General features: G+C 35.2%; 1 pseudogene; it reads right to left on the bottom strand.

The window, feature by feature from the left end:
* Positions 1-1,918: 1,918 nt before the first annotated feature.
* Positions 1,919-19,430, bottom strand: LOC124236814 (UDP-glucuronosyltransferase 2B18-like; annotated as a pseudogene).
* Positions 19,431-20,097: the final 667 nt, after the last annotated feature.

Raw genomic sequence — 20,097 nt, 5'->3', positions numbered from 1 at the left:
AATGTGTTCATTGACTGACAGCCATTTAAGTGCCTCACATAAATGTGTGCATATTTATGCATGACAGACTTCTACTTGTAGAATTGGAGAGTTAAGTAGTGTGTTTAAATTTTACTTGAAAGTGTTATTCCCATTATAATACCTCAAGAGTAGTTTTCTCAGATTCTGATGTTTAACAAATCTTATGTGGGAAAATAATTAATTGACGTAATTTTCATTTCCCAGTCAGTGATTTGTCATCTTTTACATGTTATAGGGTATTTTTACTTCTGTAAATTTCCTCTTTATGTCCTTCATCTATTTTCATTTTGGACTATATTTTTGTTTGTGATTTGTATCATTTCTCACTATATAATGAATACCAATCCTTTTTCTGTTACATATGTTGCAGGATAGATTTGAGGAAAATTAATTCAAGCCTATATGCATGTTTTAACATTATTATATGCTATGGCACAATATTAGTTGCATTTTTCTTTAAAATCATGTCAGTTTTCTAGATGAGATGTATGGAAAATTCGGCTGTAAACTACCATCAAAGTTTTAATTCTTTCCAAAAATAAATTCATGTGTTAGGCTGTTTGTTATGATTCTTTGATGTTGGTCTTCTTGGCACATAAAGACAGATATGTTTTTCTCAACCTGGACCACTTTGATCATAAAGTGATTCTATGATGTATTGGTTTTGGGAGGGCCTTGAGAATCCTTGTTGTTCGATTTACCTATTTCCTCCAAAAACTGTAGAATTTTGTATTCTTTGCATTGTTATAGATTATGGTCAGTCATATCAGGCCTAGGTTTAAAAGAAAATCATGATTGTATCATTTTTTGTCATACCAAAGGATTTAATGTTTTTATATTATGTTAATGGCAGGGATAGGGTAATGGGCTTCTGAAGAAGGAAAGAATGAAACATGCTGGTCTAGTATGGTTATATAGCACAGTAAACATTATTTCAAGCTGTCTTCAGCAAACAATGAATTTACACAGTTTACACAATAAATTTATGACATACGTGTAAGTAACTAAGTGATCCGGTGTCTTCTTTTGAAGACAGTGAATATATTTAGGTGCGCACACGTGAGAGAATGAATATTTAATAAGGCCCTTTAGAGTACAGGCTCTGTATTATCACAACCTACAGATGAGACCATACATTCATTATCAAAGATTGAAAATGAGCGTGAAAGCAATCAGGTGAATCTTTTTAAAGAGCTGTGCGGTAAAGAGCATTAGCTAGTGAAACCAAAGACTTTCCGGAATAGCTCATACCTATAGTAGGAAACAGCTGGCAGTCGTTATATTTCTAAATCCATATACATTCTACTGGGAAATGACTTAAGCTGAATGAAAGCAATGCTTTGCCATGTCGTTAGGTAAAAACTGATATTGAGGCTGGATCCACAGTAAAAGTCCAGTAGCATTAGTGGTCTCCCAAAAGGAAATGAAAGGGTGAGTTTTTCTACACTATTTTAATTATTGAATCACTTCTTTAGCAAAAGATAAAGCTACAAATTTCTGCACCAACATGAAGTTAAAATATTGAGTATTTGCAAAGTGTTATTAGTACTGTTAGTAGACACTTTATGTTCTTGTTTCCATGCACAATGTTAGAAACACAGTTAAGCTCAATAAATTTTTTGATATAAATTTTGAATTAGAACTGTAAATTTCAATATAAACCCATATAGTTGTACTTGATTTTTATTTCCCCCCGGTTTTCTTTCTCTTGGCATGAGATATTTCTAACTCTTAAATGGGTATTAAATTTCTTGAAAACAAGTTTTGATCTGAGACGCTGAATTGTTAGAAGCCATTTTGTTGCTTGAGGAAGGGACCTTTACAACACAACTTCTTGCTGGAATAATCTGGAGGAGCCCCATCTGTGAGGCATACCACCTTTAGGCCTGAGATATAACTATGCCCTTTTTCCCTTCTTTCCTGTTTTAGCAAACTTCTGGCAACAAAACAGACAGCCTTTTGTAAGGACAAATACAGCAGTTGCCACACAGGCCAGCAGGAACCCAATCACATCCAAAGAGTGGTGCTGGAACCAGGTGAGGTCATGGGCTGCAACTCGAAGGTGTTTGGCTCCTTTGTGGCGCATGACAAACTCGATCCAGAAGACTGCTCGATCTAGAGGCTTCATTGGCTGATCATGTTGAATTCTTGATAATTTCATAGCATTTTCTTTATAGCTAAAGGAGAAACACAAAGATAACAACATTGAAAGGAAGTCAATTTGCCTAAGCATACCAATCCTATTGATTTCTGAAAAGTGTCACAGAAATGATTCAAAATAATTGCTGTAGAATTGCCGAGGAGCAAATTTTTATTTGGGTCTCATAGATAGTTTGGCTTTTATATTGGAATTTTCTTATTGATAAGTATTTACAAAGTGAAAAAACAAATTCACGTGGGAAAGGAAAATCTTTTCCAACAGAGGAAACGATACAAGCCATTCTAAGCACTATAAGTCACATGGTAGAAATGCAATTTTAGGATGATGCTTTTGAAGTTTTTAAAGAGGAATAGTGTCATGGAGGATGAAATGCTTCCTCACTAGTTCCTGTGCTTTTATTCTTCTACACTCTCCTGTCTATTTTCCACCAGTAGCCAGAATGTTTTTAATCAAACTTATGTCAGGTTATTACACCTCCCTGCTCAAAATTTCCACCTGGCTTCTCATCTCATTCCAAATAAACTCTAAATCTCTTCTTTGGACCTCAGGACCTCCATGGACAGAGTCCTGGCTCCCTCTTCTCCTATCAGTTTGTCCCATGCACACTCTGTCGTAGACTCGTTGGCCTTCTAGCTGTTCACTGAAGCTGCCCAAAGTTTTCCCACCTCAGTGCCTTTGCACTTTGTGTCCCCTCTGTCCCCCTGCTGGAGCACTCTTCCCTGCAACACCCCAAGCCTTGCTTCTCCCTTTCGACGGAGGCCTTTGGTTCAGAGTTCCATCTCAGGGAGGCTTTTCCTGGCCACATTATGACAGCACTCGTGGGCATTTCTTCTTTTGTTTTTTGTTAATCTTATTTTTTTAATGTTTAGAAACTTTGAAATATGTTATATATTCTAAAAGAAACCTTTAAGTATGAAACATATGGAAGCTGCACATTTCCTGAGAAAGCAGCTCAAAATTCAAAATTAACTAGAAAATTATCCCAAGACAAAACACTAATTTAACTACTCTCCAGATCATGATATAGAGAATCATAAGCTCCCCAGAAGCATCCCTTCCTTGTGGGCACTTCCAGCCACTACTCTCTTCCCTAAATTAAATACTAGCCTGACTTCTAATATCATTGAGTAGTTTTGCTTATGTCTATACTGGAATCATATTGTGTCTACTCATTTGTGTCTGTCTTTTGTGTAGCAGATGTTGGTTAATTGCATTGTTGTATAGTATTCCTTTGTACGACAATAGCACAAATTATTTATTTATTTTTTGATCAAAGGAAATTTGGGCAGTTAACAATTTTCTGGCAATTACTAGCAATGTGGTTATAATTCTTGAATATGTCTTTTGGTTTACATGTTTATACATTTTTGTTAGTCATATCCCGAGGAGTAGAATTTCTGAGAGAACAGTGCATGTATGTTTGGGCCTCATTGATATTACTAAATAGTTTTCTAAAGTGGTTTATTAATTTGCGTTCCCACCAGTAGTACATGACAATTCCTATTTCTCCACATCCTTTTCAAGACTTGGCCTTGTCAGTCTTTTTAAATTTTAGCTCTTCTGATGAATTAATAGTGAGGTTCCAATTTACATTTTCCTGATGGCTAATGAAGAGGGTAAAGCTGTATATTTTTTGCCAGTAAGTGTAATATTTTGTATAGGTTTTGCTTTTTTTGATAGATAATCATCATCAGATTAAGGAAATTTCTTTCTATTTCTAGTTTGCAAAAGGTTTTTTTCTTTAATATAATAAAGGGATGTTGACCTTTATCAAATTTTTCTTTAGCCATTAAAATGGTCATAATATTTTTTCTTTTTCATGCTGATAATTTATTGAATTATATTGATTGATTTTCAAGCATTTCAGCAAACTTTCAATCCTGGAATAAACCTATTTTGTCATGATGATTTATTCTTTTTTAAGGTACTCTATTTAGTAACTTAATATTTGATTTAGAAAAGGAATTGTTTTAAAATTTTGTTTTCCTGTAATGTCCTTGTCTTTTTTTGACAGATAGGATATTATGCCCTCAAAAAATGACTTGAAAAGTATTAAATATGTTTGACATTATCTAGAAGAGTTTGTGTAAACTTGGTTGTATTTCTTTCTTAAGTATTTGGAAGTGTTCACTGGTAAAGTCATCTGGGCTAGGAGTTTCCTTTGTTGAAAGTTTTAACAAAGAATAAATTGCAAGTTTTCATAGTTTTAACAGACTTTCAATTTCTTTGATGGATATTAGGCAAATCAAATTTTAAACTTCTCCTGAGGTGACTTTTTTATACTAATGTGTTTTATACTACTTTTTATTATGTAGAATTTTGTTCATATAGTTGCACCTAACACACTGTTATGAAAAATTTTAATGCTTGATGGTTCTGCATTAATGTCATTTCTTTATTCTTGATATTGGTAATTTGTACCTGCTTTGTTTCTTTCATGATCCAACTTGCCAAGAGTTTATAAACTTTGTTGGTCTGTTTCAATAGCCAGTTTTTGGACTAATTTATCATATTCATTGTAAGTTTGTATTATATTAATTAATTTTCCTATTGTATTCATTTTTTCCTTCTAGATTGGTTTAGTTTGCTGGTGTTTTCCTCAGATCTTGAAATGGAAGCTTAGATCATTGTTTATTAGACGTTTTACTTTTGTCATACATGTGCATTTTAGGATCTAAATTTTCTTTTAACTACAGCTTTTGCTGCATTCTTCAAAACTTGATACATTTAATTTTCATTATCATTTAGTTAGATATATTAAAATTTACATTATGAGTTTTCATTGATTCTGAATTATTAGAAGAAGCTTGCTTAATTTGCAAAATTTAGATTAAAATTTTTTTGGTGATTTCTAACTAAATTCCAGTATTGCCAGACAATATACTCTGTATGAATTGAATCTTTTCAGATTTACTGAATCTTGATTTAGAGACAAACGTTTGGTCAATAATGGTATTTTATTAGACTTGCTTTTGAAAAATGTGTCTTCCCAGTTATCTATCTATCTATGTATCTATGTATCTATCTATCATCTATCTATCTTGCATAGGGTATGAAGCCATGAAGAATGACTAAGGGATATAAGGTTTCTTTTTGAAATGTTCTAAAATTAGCTTATGATGAAGTGGTGAGGGTTTCATAACTCTGTAAGCACACTGAATAGATTTGAATTTCACACTTTAAAGAGGTGAACTTCATGTTATGTAAATTTTCCCTCACTATATAATCTATTAAAATAATGGTATTAATAAAAATAATTCTTTAGCAAAAATATTTTTATAGTTGTAGAAAATTTAAGTAATGAATTGAAATATTTTCTATTTCTTTCACTTGCATCGTTTTTTCCTCCTGTGGATTCAGTCACATTTTTAAAATGTGTACCTCTTACAATGAACTATATGGCTTTAAAATTCTTTTGCATAGAAAATTGTTGCACTAATTGGTTACCTATTAAATCTATAGGCTTAAAGTGCAACTTTGAAATAACTGTCTGGTTGAATGGAAAAGTGAATTTTAGATCCCTTATACCATTTTAACAATTTCAAAATTAGCCTCTTAATAATAGGGCAAAACTTATACTCACTGCTGAAAAGAAAATCTATCTATGAATACCAACTAGTTAAAAAAATGCTATACTCACGAAGGGTTATTAATGACAGTCTTCAATGCATTGAGCAAATCTGTACTTGACATTGTGTTCAAGTCCAATCTAATAGCTGCTCCCTTAGCCTCCATGTGACGGATGTTTTCAGGTTGATCAACAAACATAGGGAGTCCCACCATGGGAATCCCATGGGAAATGGCTTCATAGATGACATTGCCACCAGCATGAGTGACAAAAGCTTTGGTTTTTGGATGACCTAATAAAAAGATCAATAAAAACGATAAATTTTGAGCCCCATAGTTAAAAATAGAAATTGGCAGTGTAAGACAGTAAAGAAGCCTGTATTTTCTGCACAGGGTCACTATGCTCATGGGATCATGTAAATATTTGTGGATTTCCAAAAGAAGTCTATCTGAGGGAAAGAGAGAAAGCTGTACATCAGAAGAGATGTTAGTTTAGAGTTTTTTTGTCCAATAGAAAATTGTGGCAGTGAATGCAGATTCAAAGAACATCGTGTTTGAAATCATGGGGGTGAAGAAACATTGTCTCTTAAGGGTATAGGGAGTGATTCACTCTGAAAATGTGTGGAGAATCTCAGGAGGTGTTTGGAAATACAGGACAAATGATGGATGTGTTGAATGCAAACTGCTTCATATCCTCTTGGGTGTACTTTATTTTCTAGGCAATGTGAGTCATTGAAAGTCCATAAAAAAGTAGGGGTGTTTTCCTGTATCTTTTTGGAAGAACAAGAAAACATTATAACAGCAGTGAGAAAGACAGATCTGAAGTAGAAGAGCATGGAGGTGAGAAGACCAATCAAGAAGTTGAAATTTGAAGAAAAGAAAATTGAAAATTTATGGGTGACAGATAATTAGCACCTGATTGTCGAAGTTTTCAAAGCAAATGTTGCATTGCATTTCTGTTCCAGTCTTTTTCCTCAGATTTTCTTTTAATTAGAATTGTATTTGTTTGCTGCAGTCTTACCAAGAAGATCATTCTGTGGGATCCACTTGAAGAGCTGAGTATTGGGTCCTAATGTATCTGGTTTCTTTCCCCTGAATCTCCACACAATCTATTAAGATGAAGAAAATGCTCTATTCCATGAATAAGATCACACAGGCATAGAATATTTTTGAAATTAAAATCTACTAAGAAGTCTTTCCCAGCTTCCTCCCACTGACAAATGTGGACATTTTTGCCCAGAAATGTTAAAATATGAGTGCTATTAAATAGTTTTAAAAACCAAGGCACCAAAAATCTAGGTAACTATTATCAACTATCTTTTCATAGAATTTACTACAAATTATTAGTTTATCATTCGCTATTATTAGTTCTAAAGAGCTGAGGGAAATTAGTTTGTAAGTGATGTATTTTAATATTAAAAGCATTCAAGAATCAATCAGAACTGTAGTGTAAACACAAAGTTAACTGCGATTTCTGCAACTTTATTTCAAGTGACTATCTCATATAATGAACTTGTGGTTTTAATCTAGAAAAGACTTTGCTTGCTTATCATTTTCTGAGGGGAATAGGTGAAGATATGCTTATGTTCACTTTCTCCACAAAGCATTTTGATGGAAAGTTATATTTTCTATTTTCTATTGTTGGCAATATCATACTTTCTTCTACTTCGGACAAAAGGATAAAGTTCCTTCTTCTTATAGAGGGAATATGAAATATTTTAGATTATATATTGGAAGAACACTGTTCCTATAATCTTTTAAGTTTAAATCTTCCAAGGCATTATCTCAGCTTGTTTTTTTTTTTTTTTTCCCCAAAGGCCTTAACAGTGGAATATCCATCCACAGTTTTACATATTTTTTTACAAAGCTAGGAATTGCAGAATTAATATTAGGACAACTGATAAAATTTTAAAAAGTCACATTAATTTTCATTGACCATAATAAGCTAGAATAGTCAAATTAGAAGCTTGTGCTATTGAGATCTAATTGCATATTATACAACAGAAAACTCTGATATGGAATGCCTCATGTATCAAAGATGCTACAACCAGCCCTAAGTAGTGATTGATGCTGAAATTCTCACTTCTAAGTGGGATGACATGCCAAGGAATCCTAAGTTAGTGGGGCATTTTTAAAAAAGTTGGCAGGTGGCTGTCTACTACCTGTCAAGAGAATCAGCCTAATCTCAGCCTCTCAGAGATACAAATATTAGGGGTTGTTCAGGGGGCAGTTTAGATAGTGCCTAAAGGTGGCAAGTAGTTCACAAATAGTGAGAGGGCTCAAGTGGATCTTATAATTTCATAAGAATAACTATAGGATTTTATGGGAGGGAGAACTTCTGGACTTGTCTCTATGCTAAACCTGACTCTGCCTACAAATTCCAAGCTTTTGCTTCTCCCCTTCCCTCCACCTCTGAGAAAGCGGTTGATAAGCCAGTTGGTCAGAATAGTATATCGATTAGAACAAGTTATTAATGGGCAGGACTAAGAGCATTTAAAGTCAGAGCCCATACCCCTTCCTTCCTATTGCCTGTTCTACTTTGACAGGAAACAAGGCCCTCTGGGCCTGCTGGTTAATTTAAACACCAAGGTGAATCAGGAGGCCCAGGCTTCTCTCTTGGTCTTTCAGAGAGGGCTAGTTTTAAGATATATACTGTTTTCGTGTTAGGAGAAGAAGAAGAAGGAACAGGAGGAAGTGTCTGAATCTTTATGCTCTAACTCAGTCTTTTTGAAAATTCTGCTTTGAATATTGAGTGTTTATGAAGCTTACCCTCTGAACTATAACTTGATGCCTCTCTGCTGTTCATAACTTCACAATCCCTCAGGAACCCCTTTTGAAAATGCTTTGATTTGTAGGGTGAGATTTGGGAATTCTTGTTGTGTTACTGGCATACTATTAGCATAATAGCAATGAAACCTCACACATGGTCCCTAAAATATAAATGTCTCAGAGAGAAAAATAAAAGTTAAACTGTTTTTTTCTTTTTTTTTTTTGGTGGGCAGCAAATGTGTCTCCCTTGCACTATTTTAGAATTTGACTTGAAAAGAAAAACATATGAGTTCAATTTGATCTAATTGTATTATGAAATTTTTACTCCTTTGTAGTAACTGTTTTAATGGACTCACTCTACAGACTTTAAATAAACTCATTCAAGTAGTTGTTCAGCATAAATGCAATTTTTCAGAGTGCTGGGAGCCGTGGCTACATCATTTGATCGGCTGTTTGACAGGGTCCAGCCGATTAACGCCGAGGGGTGCAGGGCCGCCCCTTGGTGAAGAATAACCGGCCAGCCCCTCACATAGTTCTGAAACCTGTGCTGCTTCTAATTGCTCTTCATTCCTTTTCCTTTCTTAACCTCCAGTTTTCACTCCTTTGGGTGGCTGCTTGGGAGGCACTACCTCCTGGGAAAATTAGATATAGTAAGAGAATGTGACCACCTGCAGGTAACTTTCAAGATATTTTTCAGTTAATTATTGGAGGAGCACACAGTCCCATTTGAGACAATCAGAAAGGAATCCTGCCCAGATAAGATGTCGAATTAGGTTTATGGCCTCTGTCTGGTTAATGTTTCCTTCTCCCTCCAGTTCTTTGTCTAAATATATATGCATCGTCCTTCTAAGTTTGCTGGTTAATTGGATGATCAAGAATTATCTATATATTATTCTTGACCTTCTGCTTTCTGTTAAAATGTTATAGAGGTTTTCTCCTCAAAGCAATAAATAATAAATAATTGATGAGTAGAAGGGCCAAGGGGTGCAGGGATGCCCCTCGGTGAAGAATGGCCGGCTGACACCCCTGATATTTTCTGAATTATATGCATGCTTTCTATCAAGGTTATGTGTATACATATTTCTCTTTTTTATTCTTGAAGATATATACTTTAGCTTAGCTTTTCAGCCCTTTACTTTACTAACAATATGATACTTTCTGCAGCAGTGTACTTAAGGGACTGTTAGCTCTACAATCTAAAAGACAAACGAATGCTTCCACCCCCTAAAGGGCGCGAAAAAGTAAAGATGTTTAACTGCCCGCTGAGAATGCGGATAGCCCTGGGGATAAGACACCCTGGAGTCGCCTTTTGTTCCCATTAACCGTCTACACTAATGGCGTAAATGATTGAGGGAGGCAGGGATGGCTCCACCAGGATGTAACCAGACGGACTGCTGTCCTGTCCGGAGGCCTGGACCTTCTCTCTTTGATTTAACTTTACCATGAATCACAACAGACGCCTAGGTACCTATCTCCTTTAGCTTAGAGACAACAAACACTAGTTAATTGCGGAGAAGACGATCATTAACCTTATGCTCTATAGAATGGAATGCTAATAAATATTCTTGTGCTCGTTTTTTACTTCCTTATCTCTCTGAGAATATTTGTAGAACTATTTCTGTACTAATCCTGAAAAATATATAAACGACACTTGTGCACAGTAAAGTCGGACTTGCTAACACCAACCCAAGTCTCACGTCCCCTTTATTTTCCCCCTCACTCCTCGCGCCGACGCCGTCCATCCCTCAGGAACCTGGACTCCACTGGGGCGGGACCCCGGCATCAGAGCTTCTGTGGAATCTGAGCAAGGGCCAATGCAATCATGTTGGCCTTTTCTTCTGTAAGGTCTTGGACCATTGACCCCAAACTGAATACTACAATGCCGTCTTCTCCAGAGCCCTGCACAAACTCTTCAATTTCCTGAAAAGAGACAGTTCATGGTAATATGAAATGGCATCACTGCAGAGATTTTTTGTATTTCATTTGTTCTTTTTTAGTTTGTTTGAAGGAAATGAATACATACATTTCTAAACAGAGTAGAATTGTTAGAATAGTCTCATCTTCTAACATGCTAAACCATTAAATCCCCTTAGAAGGATTTGTGTGATATGAAATCTATTGTCTTTAACCAATGTATATCACTGATTACTAGGAAAATATGGTTCTTTGTCAATTCTCAGCAAGGAATGACAATAAAGAGGAAGTGTCCTTTGAGAACTTTTCACAATATGGCAACATAGGTTTAATTTTCATAAGTGAGTACTAAAAACAGTGTAATTTCTATTCCACGTGTTAAACATTACCAGGGCCAGACATTTTTTTGTTAGTTCTATGATAAACAATACTGAGACCTACCAACACTAGCTTAGTTGTTTGTTCCAGGATTACATGACAGTGACCAACTAAGATAATTTACTCATTAAACCACATAGCTTGCTGGGGCTGGCCTGGTGGTGCAGCGGTTAAGTGTGCATATTCTGCTTCAGCGGCCCCAGGGTTCGCAGGTTCAGATCTCGGGTGAGGACATGGCACCAATTGGCAAGCCATGCTGCGGTAAGCATCCCACATATAAAGTAGAAGAAGATGGGCACAAATATGAGCTCTGGGTCAGTCTTCTTCAGCAAAAAGAGGAGGATCGGCAGCAGATGTTAGCTCAGGGCTAGTCTTAAAAAATAAATTTAAATAAAAAACACATAGCTTGCTTACTAAGACAAGAGTCAAGACCTCACCTCACTGTGTCCAGTAGTCCAAAATTATATCATAAAGTTTGCTCACTTACAACCAGTTCACCAACCCAGGCCCCAATACGTTGGAATTATCTTCTTTTGACTTTCCTTTTCTGAAACAATAATAAAACCTTGTCAAGGTGCTGTTCCTGCTTCCTGTAATAAGTCAGATAATCCTAGCTTTGTTTGTTCAACAGGTTATTTTTGGTGTTTTTTTGAGGAAATAACAGATGACTAAAAAATTAAAATGATCTAAACTCCTAGCAGAATTCCTTTAATAAAGTGGAAGACCATCTGTAACTAGGCTTCTTGAATTTGTATGTCACTCTATGTCCAATATGTTTGTTACTGAAGTGTAACAATTTTCTTCTTGTCAGTTTTTAAGGAAATCTCTTTTGGCATAGGCTTTCCTGATTATGAAGGCTACATATTATATGACCTGATTATGAGCTTACATATACTTGCTTTGGTAAAAGAAGGAAAATGCTCTTGTTAAATCACCTTTATGTACAAAAATAAGAATCCTAAATTTATTAGCCACAACCTTTCCTGTTTCAGATTCCCACCATGAAAAGGCTCTCTAAATTTGAGCTTCAGCTAAGACTCTGATGTATTAATCCCTTGTCTGGGGATATTACATTAACAAACTGGAAGATTTATGAATTTATGAAATAATTTTCCTTTTCTTACAGTCTCACGTCCTTTTTCTTTCTGGCACGTGCTGTGCTAATATTGAGCTTGTTATAACAATTTCATCTCATATTAAGGAAACAGCTTTTCAAATCTTCCTGCAGATTGTTTCTTCCTATTTTCACTCAAAGTCCTAATGAAAGTGCATTAACATTATTTTTATATAGAATGCTCCAACCTTGAATACAAGTTTGATTCTATCTGATCCTGGCCCAGGTATTTCAAGGCAACTAAAGCATGACTGATAATGAATGTGACAAATTTTGCTTATAAACTATTTACTTTGGATATTTTTACCCTTGAAAGTGTGATTTAATGGATACAACATTTAATCAGTGTGTATATGAACTACTTGGGATCCATGACATAAAATTACTAAAAATCTTCATTTATATTTCTAACTCTGTGGCCTGTTGTGCAGGTTAGTATTAAATCGGACATTTCCTCCCTGATATTTTACTTACTATATTTGTTTTCAAGTCAGGTAGTGAGATCAGGCAATTTAAAAGTTTAGAATATAATTATATTTTGTCTTATTTATGCACCACTGAATCATTTTTAATGCCCTACTACAGCTAATTCCTGAGAGAGGCTGATTTCTGCAAACTGTATTATCAGGCTACAATGATCTCTGCTTTGTTTTGTGCCATGAAGTTCTTTGATCACATGTAAGACCAGATCAATTGCTGGAGTGCATTCATAAATGCTTTTGGAAAAACTATCAGGGGTTTGCCAGTATACACTTATGCATATACATGCTCATTTATATACCTCAGAAGGAATCCCTCCAGTTTGGATACTGGTGAGACTGCTTAAATCTTCAAATCGATTTTGACAGTTTCATCTGCTTAATGTGTATTCTAAAATGAATTCCTTTTGTTAAAAGGATTGCTAGTCAAACTGAAATCACAATAGCTAATATTTATTAAGCACTGTGTGTTTGGCTCTGTGTTAGGGCTTTCCATATTTAGTCAATTCTTATTATTCCCAGCAGTTATGTTCTGTGAAGTGCTGCAAACACACGATTAGCGAATACTGAATCACTGCTCTCAGCAGAAACATAATGTTAGGTTCCCACAAACCTCTTGTTAACAGCATTTTCATCAACTGATCAACACATAACCTTGTTATATGTGTGTTTCTGCTTAAAGACACCTTATTTAATGTATGTTGTTGTTTCATTGGCATTGAGTTCATAACCAACAGTGCTATAACTCATGGAACTGAATGAAGCTTATCTAATAGACATATTTTCTCACTGAGGCATGGCATAGTTGTCTTGCTTCCTCTGAGGAAAACTAGAAAGCACTACAGCACCATCCTTGGGGGCCATTCTAAACAGTGCAATCACGAAAAACCACCACAAAAATGCAAAAAATGTGGCACTAATTAGACTTGGAAAGGGACGCATTTACAGTGTGAGAGCCAAAGAACAAGGCAGAGCATCACCTCATGTGATCTCAACTGGGAACATGCCTGTCAGGTGAATCAACTTTTTTGCTGCTCTGTGCATATCCATGAAAGGTGATGAAAGCACAGCAAGTATTGATGTTGGCATTACAAATCAATTTTACTGAGTAGGCAAATTTAAAAATGTGAAATCTGCAAACAATCAGGAATGACTGTATTAGAACTTTTTATTGTCACGCAATTCAATGAGATAGGTAAGTAACCCCCCTGCCATTTTTCTCGTACATTCATATCTTATAGGAAAGGTATTCTTGGCAGGATTAGGACTTTTGTGTATTTGCTGGCTACCATAATACCATGCATTAAAGCACCAGATCCCATAGCCTTAGGATACTGGCATATGTTTTCACTTTGAATATAACATTACCAGAATTTGACTCTTTTTAGATACCTGATTGCAATTTACTAGAATAAAATATAGCAAGAAATCCCATACCACCTCAATCTTACTTATAATATGATTTGTATTTTATTGTAAATAATTGCATATACTGAACATTAATAGTGTTTCTGACCAACTAGTCTATAAGCTTCCCATAGGAGGTAACTGTGACTGTGCCATTCACCTCTTGTTCAGTACAAAGTGTAGACTCTAGCATATAGTAGGCACAGAACATATATTTGTTGAAAAAATTATCTTTTGTTATGTGTTGGACACTGAAAGATTGTTTTATAGTGCCTATATCCACACAATCCTCCATTTCTCTCATACTTGTAACAATTGTAATGTAACCCGGAATCTTCAGTGATAATGAAACATGAAATACATAGTATATGCAGGAATGGTGTGAAGAGATTTTAGGTATTGCCCCATATCTTTTCTATAGGACAGAATCTGGATTGGGGAAAAAAAGCTCTTTTCAAGACACCAAAGTCTTACCTTAGGCAACAGTTTGGCAGGTTTGCACTGGAGTCCTCCAACAAACTCAAAATTAGGTAAGAGTGGATGAGGAAATTCAAAATCCCAATAGGTTCACATCAGCCATACGTCAGCTTTCCCCATCAGTTCACACAATGTAGTGGGTCTTCCTAAAAAAGAAATAGGGAAAGAAAAATATGTATATCTGTGAATTCATATACATTTTTTCCTCGAAAATAAAGGAATAAAGTTTCAGGACTCTGTATGTCAAGATGTTCAAAATATGCCAGTGTTCTAAAATATGAACAAACATTTGAAGAACATATAAAGCAAAACGAAAACCATTGTAAGTGAGAGACTTAATAGTTAACCAGGTGCTGTCACCTCTGCTGCTTTTCTAAGTTCAAATATTCATTAAAGATTCGTTCCTCTTTTCATGTATTACAAATTCAAGATAACTAATACCGTATATTTCTGGGTCAATATTTTTGTGTAATTGTTTAAATATATATGATGAATGTTATGTTCTAAATGACCATCTTCTCATTTTCCATATCCATAGCATTAGGATTATGATATTTATGACAGTTTTACTGAATCCCATGGCATTTTAAACATATTTTGTTTTCTTTGCTAGCTAGTGATCCTCAGTCTCTGGGGAGGGCCCATGTGACAGAGTTTCCAATGGGACACAGGCCCAGCTCAGAACCCATTTGCTGCTCACTGAAATGAAGAAATAACCCAAGATTGATGTAATTTGGTTGAATAAGAAATTGTTTTCTAAATATCATAATGATCTTCCTCATTAAATATGGATCCGCAGTGTGAATATTTGCATTGTTCTCACTTGTCTCAATCTGTTCTCCAGTTGCACCAGAGAATAAACAGGTTACACATGGGAAGCTAAGTATCCTTTGGAAATCCGGAGAAAGCAAGCAGAAAAACCTCAGTGGCTCTAGAGTCCTCCCTAATGATACAGAGCTCACCTTATGACAGAGAGACCTTCTCTTCTATAGCTTAAGGACTCACTCTCTGTGGTATATTTTACTGAAGAAAACTTCTTGCAGGACCAAAGCCCTGGACCATCCATGATCAGGAAAGTGCATGATGAATGAGATGCACTAAATGAAGTGACATCTTTCACCTCCATCTCCTTGTCATTTATTTTTTATTTCTGAAGAAAATTGAAACATTCTGACATGGATAGATGATTATGATTTAACTTATAGGGAAAGCTGCTTGATAACTTCAAGGAAAGAATTGGGGTCTGAGGCACTATCCCATCATTCAGTCTATCAAGTGTTTTCTCATACCTAATTCGTGCCTCTAGTCTACAGAAAAGTTATATATATGGAAAAACTAAAGTAAGTATTAGTAAGTGTGTGGAAAGGGATGGTAAGGGAGATTCACCTGCAAAAGAGTTAAAAGTTCTCCCTTTTAAGGATTTATGACTTGGCCAAGGGATCTCCTTTGTCAGTTTCTACCCCTAGAAAAAAATCATCATTGCTGTCACGGGTGCCCACTCAAGGAATGACATAAAACTTCCAGAAAAACAGGATGAAAAACTTGACTTCGTTGTAAAAGTCTATTTGCATCAGTGTCCCCTAATTTACTTAAAATGTTCTTTAAACCTCTTTGTGGCTTTGAGTTATATGCTTGGTCTTACATTCCCACAGACCCACCAACCCACTCACCCTCCCCATTCGCCATCCAGCTTTCTATTTTTTGTTTGCCATTTGATTGCTGTTTTCCTTCACATGACTGTGCATGTCCTGACTATGGAATCTCATCTAAGAGCTTATTTTCTATAACCTGTTATTCCTGATTAATTATTAGCAGGTTAATCATAGAAACTTTGGTCTTTGGATTATTTGTTTAGTCTTTTACTGTGGGCCAACCTAGCCACCCTCCCACTCCACTTAACCAACCAGCTTTCTACTTTGATTGTTTGCCATTTGATTCCTTGTTTTCCTTGACGTTACCTTCCATACCTTTGCTCTGGGATCTCACGTAAGGGCTTAATTTCCATGACCTGTGATTCTTGATTAATTTTTAGCAGATTTCTTTTTGAAACTTTGTTCTTTGGTTTTATTCTCCAAGCCACTGCCTCCCATACTCTCATACAGTATACATATAGTAGAAGGTTAATATTTTTATAACTCAGATCTTTATTTCCTCTGTAATCAAATTAATCTTACATACCTTCTTATCCATTGATAATAATTATTACATTTATGCTAAGGATGGTTAAGTTCCATTTGAAAGGGATATTTTTTCCAGGGTTTCAAAATTTTTACAATAGAGCCCCCCAAAACGATGCTTTATTTATATGAGTAAAGATGCTTTATATATATGGTAATGAGGGAGCACCCCTCTTGACAAAGCAAAGTTTGGGTAGTTGAAAGATATATACTGGCAATGGGGACTCTTTGCTAAAAGGATCTCCCAGATCAAAAAAAAAAAAAAACAGTTTTATTGATCTTCTAAATTGTGGTATACTTAGTGCTTAGCACAATGTCTCTTCAAGTAATATGTGGAGATTTGAAGTTAGAGTCTCTCTCTTCTCTTTCAGTTAATGAAATTTGCAGAGGTGTTAAGTCCAGTGGCCAGACTGATCTGTTTCAATCCCACTCCCAACATTTCTTCTCTATGAAAACGTGGATAAGAAAGTTACTTGAACTTTCTGTACATAAGTTTCTGTATCTGTAAAATTAGGAGAATAATAATAGTGCCGCAAAGTGGATTTCTATGTGTATCTTCCATGAGTTAGTAAATATGAAGGACTTAGAAGAGAGTAATTATCAATAAATGTTGACTAATTTCCTTCTGCCTCCTGGAAACAAAAATCATAGCATCTGGTCAATAGATGTTTGTTTTTGAATGAATGTGTTTTTAGTGAATCATATTTAGACCTCTTTTAGATTTGAAAAATATATTATACCCCCATATTTTGCATTATTTTTTAGCTCAAGGAGAAGTAGTAATTGTAGGTCAGCAAACAGACATGGATAATTCTAAAATAATCCCGAAAGTTTTAGGTTGACTTAACAGATGATTTATAAATCATTGAGAAAGAAAGAGCAATAGTAGATAACGCCCAGAGATGACTTGTCCATAACTAAGCAATTTTCCTCTTACTAGGGGTATTAAATGATAAGACCAAAGAAGCAGTTCAGATATAGTAATAGAAACATTTAATCTGGAAGAAAGATATCAGAAACTTTGATTCTGAAGGCTGAAAGGAACCTTAGCACTGAGCTTATAGAAATATTTAATTTTGAAGACAAGTACACATAAAGTTTTCACAAAGTAGGCATCTTTCTCACACATAAAGTAAACTTTTTACTAGAATCAGATTGGTAAAATATATTTTCTCATGGCTGACCTTCTCTTGATTTTATAAATATAATTAATGAATTTCCTTACTGTGGCACTTTAAAAATGCTATATAGGGGCCAGCCTGGAGGTATAGTGGTTAAGTTTGCATGCTCTGCTTTGGTGGCCTTGGGTTTACTGGTTCCGATCCTGGGTGTGGACCTACACACCACTCATCAAGCCATGCTATGGCAGTGTCCCACATATAAAGTAGAGGAAGTTTGGCACAGGTGTTAGCTCAGCAGCAATCTTCTTCAAGCAAAAAAAAGAGGTAGATTGGCAAAAGATGTTAGGCCCAATCTTCCTCACAAAAAGGAAAGAAAAAAAATGGCTGCATAATCTTTGCAACTTCTCCTAACAAGACTTGGAGGGTATTTCTCCATCCTTTGAATTTGGACTTGCCTCATGGCCTGTTTTACCAATAGCAGGTGGCAAAAGTGACATTGTGTGACCTAAACCTAGGCCCGGAGCATTCATACAAGCTGTTCTGGAATTATACTCTCATCTGAAAAAGCACAAGCTTGCCTGTTCAAGGGACCATAGGGAGAAGACAATTAAATTGTTTGGTTTTTGGGCCAAGGAAGGCCCAAAGAAGAAATATTTCACTGAACCTAGCCCTAATTGCTGGTCTATAGGATCATGAGCAAATAATATGGTTGCTGTTTTAAACTCTGTTTTAGGATGGTTGGTTATACAGCAATAAATAACAGAGACATTGTGATTTATGAAGAATATAGTACATAAGTATCTTTTGAAATAAACAAGCCCTAAGAATATTAATATAGTAGATCAATGTCAAATAGAGTTACAACTCCAGTTTCACAGAATTATAGAATAATTTACTCAAGTTTTCTTGAATGATTGATAAATTCTGATTGAGAAATTATCATATGTCCATTTGGACACTAAAACTAAGACAATGTAAATTCTCTTTAATTATATATATATATACACTCTCTCTCTCTCTCTATATATATACATAGTGTATTATATATACACACTCTAACACATGCCTAGAAAGTAAGGGTCTTTTTCCACCTACTGTAGGGAAAAGATAATAAATAAACCATTGACTTACCTAATGCTTCACTGTAAAACTTATCCCACTTCTTCCTGTTAAAGATCTCAAATGAAAAGTCAACATATAAGGAATACAAGAAATTTGCTACCCTCTCCATAAATGTCATTTTGTCACTAAGTTCTGATAGGACAACAGGTACATAGGAAGGAGGTAATGTAAGCCCTCCACAGAGTTTTTCATATGTATTGTTAATGGTAAATCGAAGAGTGTAGAGCAAAGGTAAGTTAAGTAGTTCAGGCAGAAGCCCACTACAAGGAGCAATGGCATCTCCAAGAACAACATCAAATTCGGATTCTTGCAGTTTCTTGATTAATTTCTTGTTCAAAACTGCATCCTCACAGAGCTTTAGAACAATATCAGAAAATTCATATATGTTTTTTGCATCTTTGAATCATATGCCCACAATGTACTCTTTGGTAACTCATATGACCACATCTTGATAAATTTCATAAAACGCAAATCAAGTTCATTCTTCATAAAGGATGTAGGATAAACCTCAAATTTAAGAGCAGATTGTTTGTTAGGATCCACAAGGATGGAAGCTGAAGATACCAGCACAGTTACTTCATGGCCTCTCTGAGCAAGTTCATCCAAGATTGTCTTTAAATTGGGCTAATGACTGTATTCCATTGGCCACACGAGCACTTTTCCACAGAACACACAGCTGAAATAATAGTACAGTGCAAGAAGAGAGGCCCATTTCTTAGACATCCTGATAAAGTTCACTCCTTCTTTATAAACTTCTTGTAACTTTTGTGTTGCTTTCATTTATATGTAGGAAAGAATCAATTAAGCAGTTAAAATATAACTGATACATATCAATTTCACGATGGTTAAAGAGCTCCCAGTGGGCTTGGAAAGCAAATAAATAAAGGATAAATGATCTTTTGCTTGTATGTGAGTGTCATGAATCCCAGTATCATAGTAAATTCTACTGCCACTAGGCTAATAGGAAGAAAGTACCTTCGATGTGCAGTCTCCAGATAAGAAAGTAACACTGTTTGAACACAAATCTATTCTGATTTATTTAAGCATTTCCAAGCATACTTTCTGAATTTCCTGCCCCTTATTTTCACACCTGTTATATTACCTCCATTTCATTTCTCTTCTCTTTGTTTTTTCGACTGTAGATACTCTTTCTCTTCTTTCCTTTTTGTCCAAACATGAGAGACTCTCAAGTACCACTTTAGTTTCTTTCTTTTATTTGAAAATATTGCCTCTCATTTATGATCTTTTTCTTTTCTGAACATTTGCAACATTTTTTATGTTACTCTTCCCTCCTAAAACTTACACTTAGAAAGTATTTATCCTCAAAGTACCTTCTTTTGAACTTTGATTTGTGGATTGCCTTTGTGATCCAGGTAAATTATATATATGT

This window comes from Equus quagga, chromosome 3, assembly GCF_021613505.1.
Source record: "Equus quagga isolate Etosha38 chromosome 3, UCLA_HA_Equagga_1.0, whole genome shotgun sequence".
Classification (NCBI taxonomy): Eukaryota; Metazoa; Chordata; class Mammalia; order Perissodactyla; family Equidae; genus Equus; species Equus quagga.
This window is presented reverse-complemented; position numbering and strand designations above follow the sequence as displayed.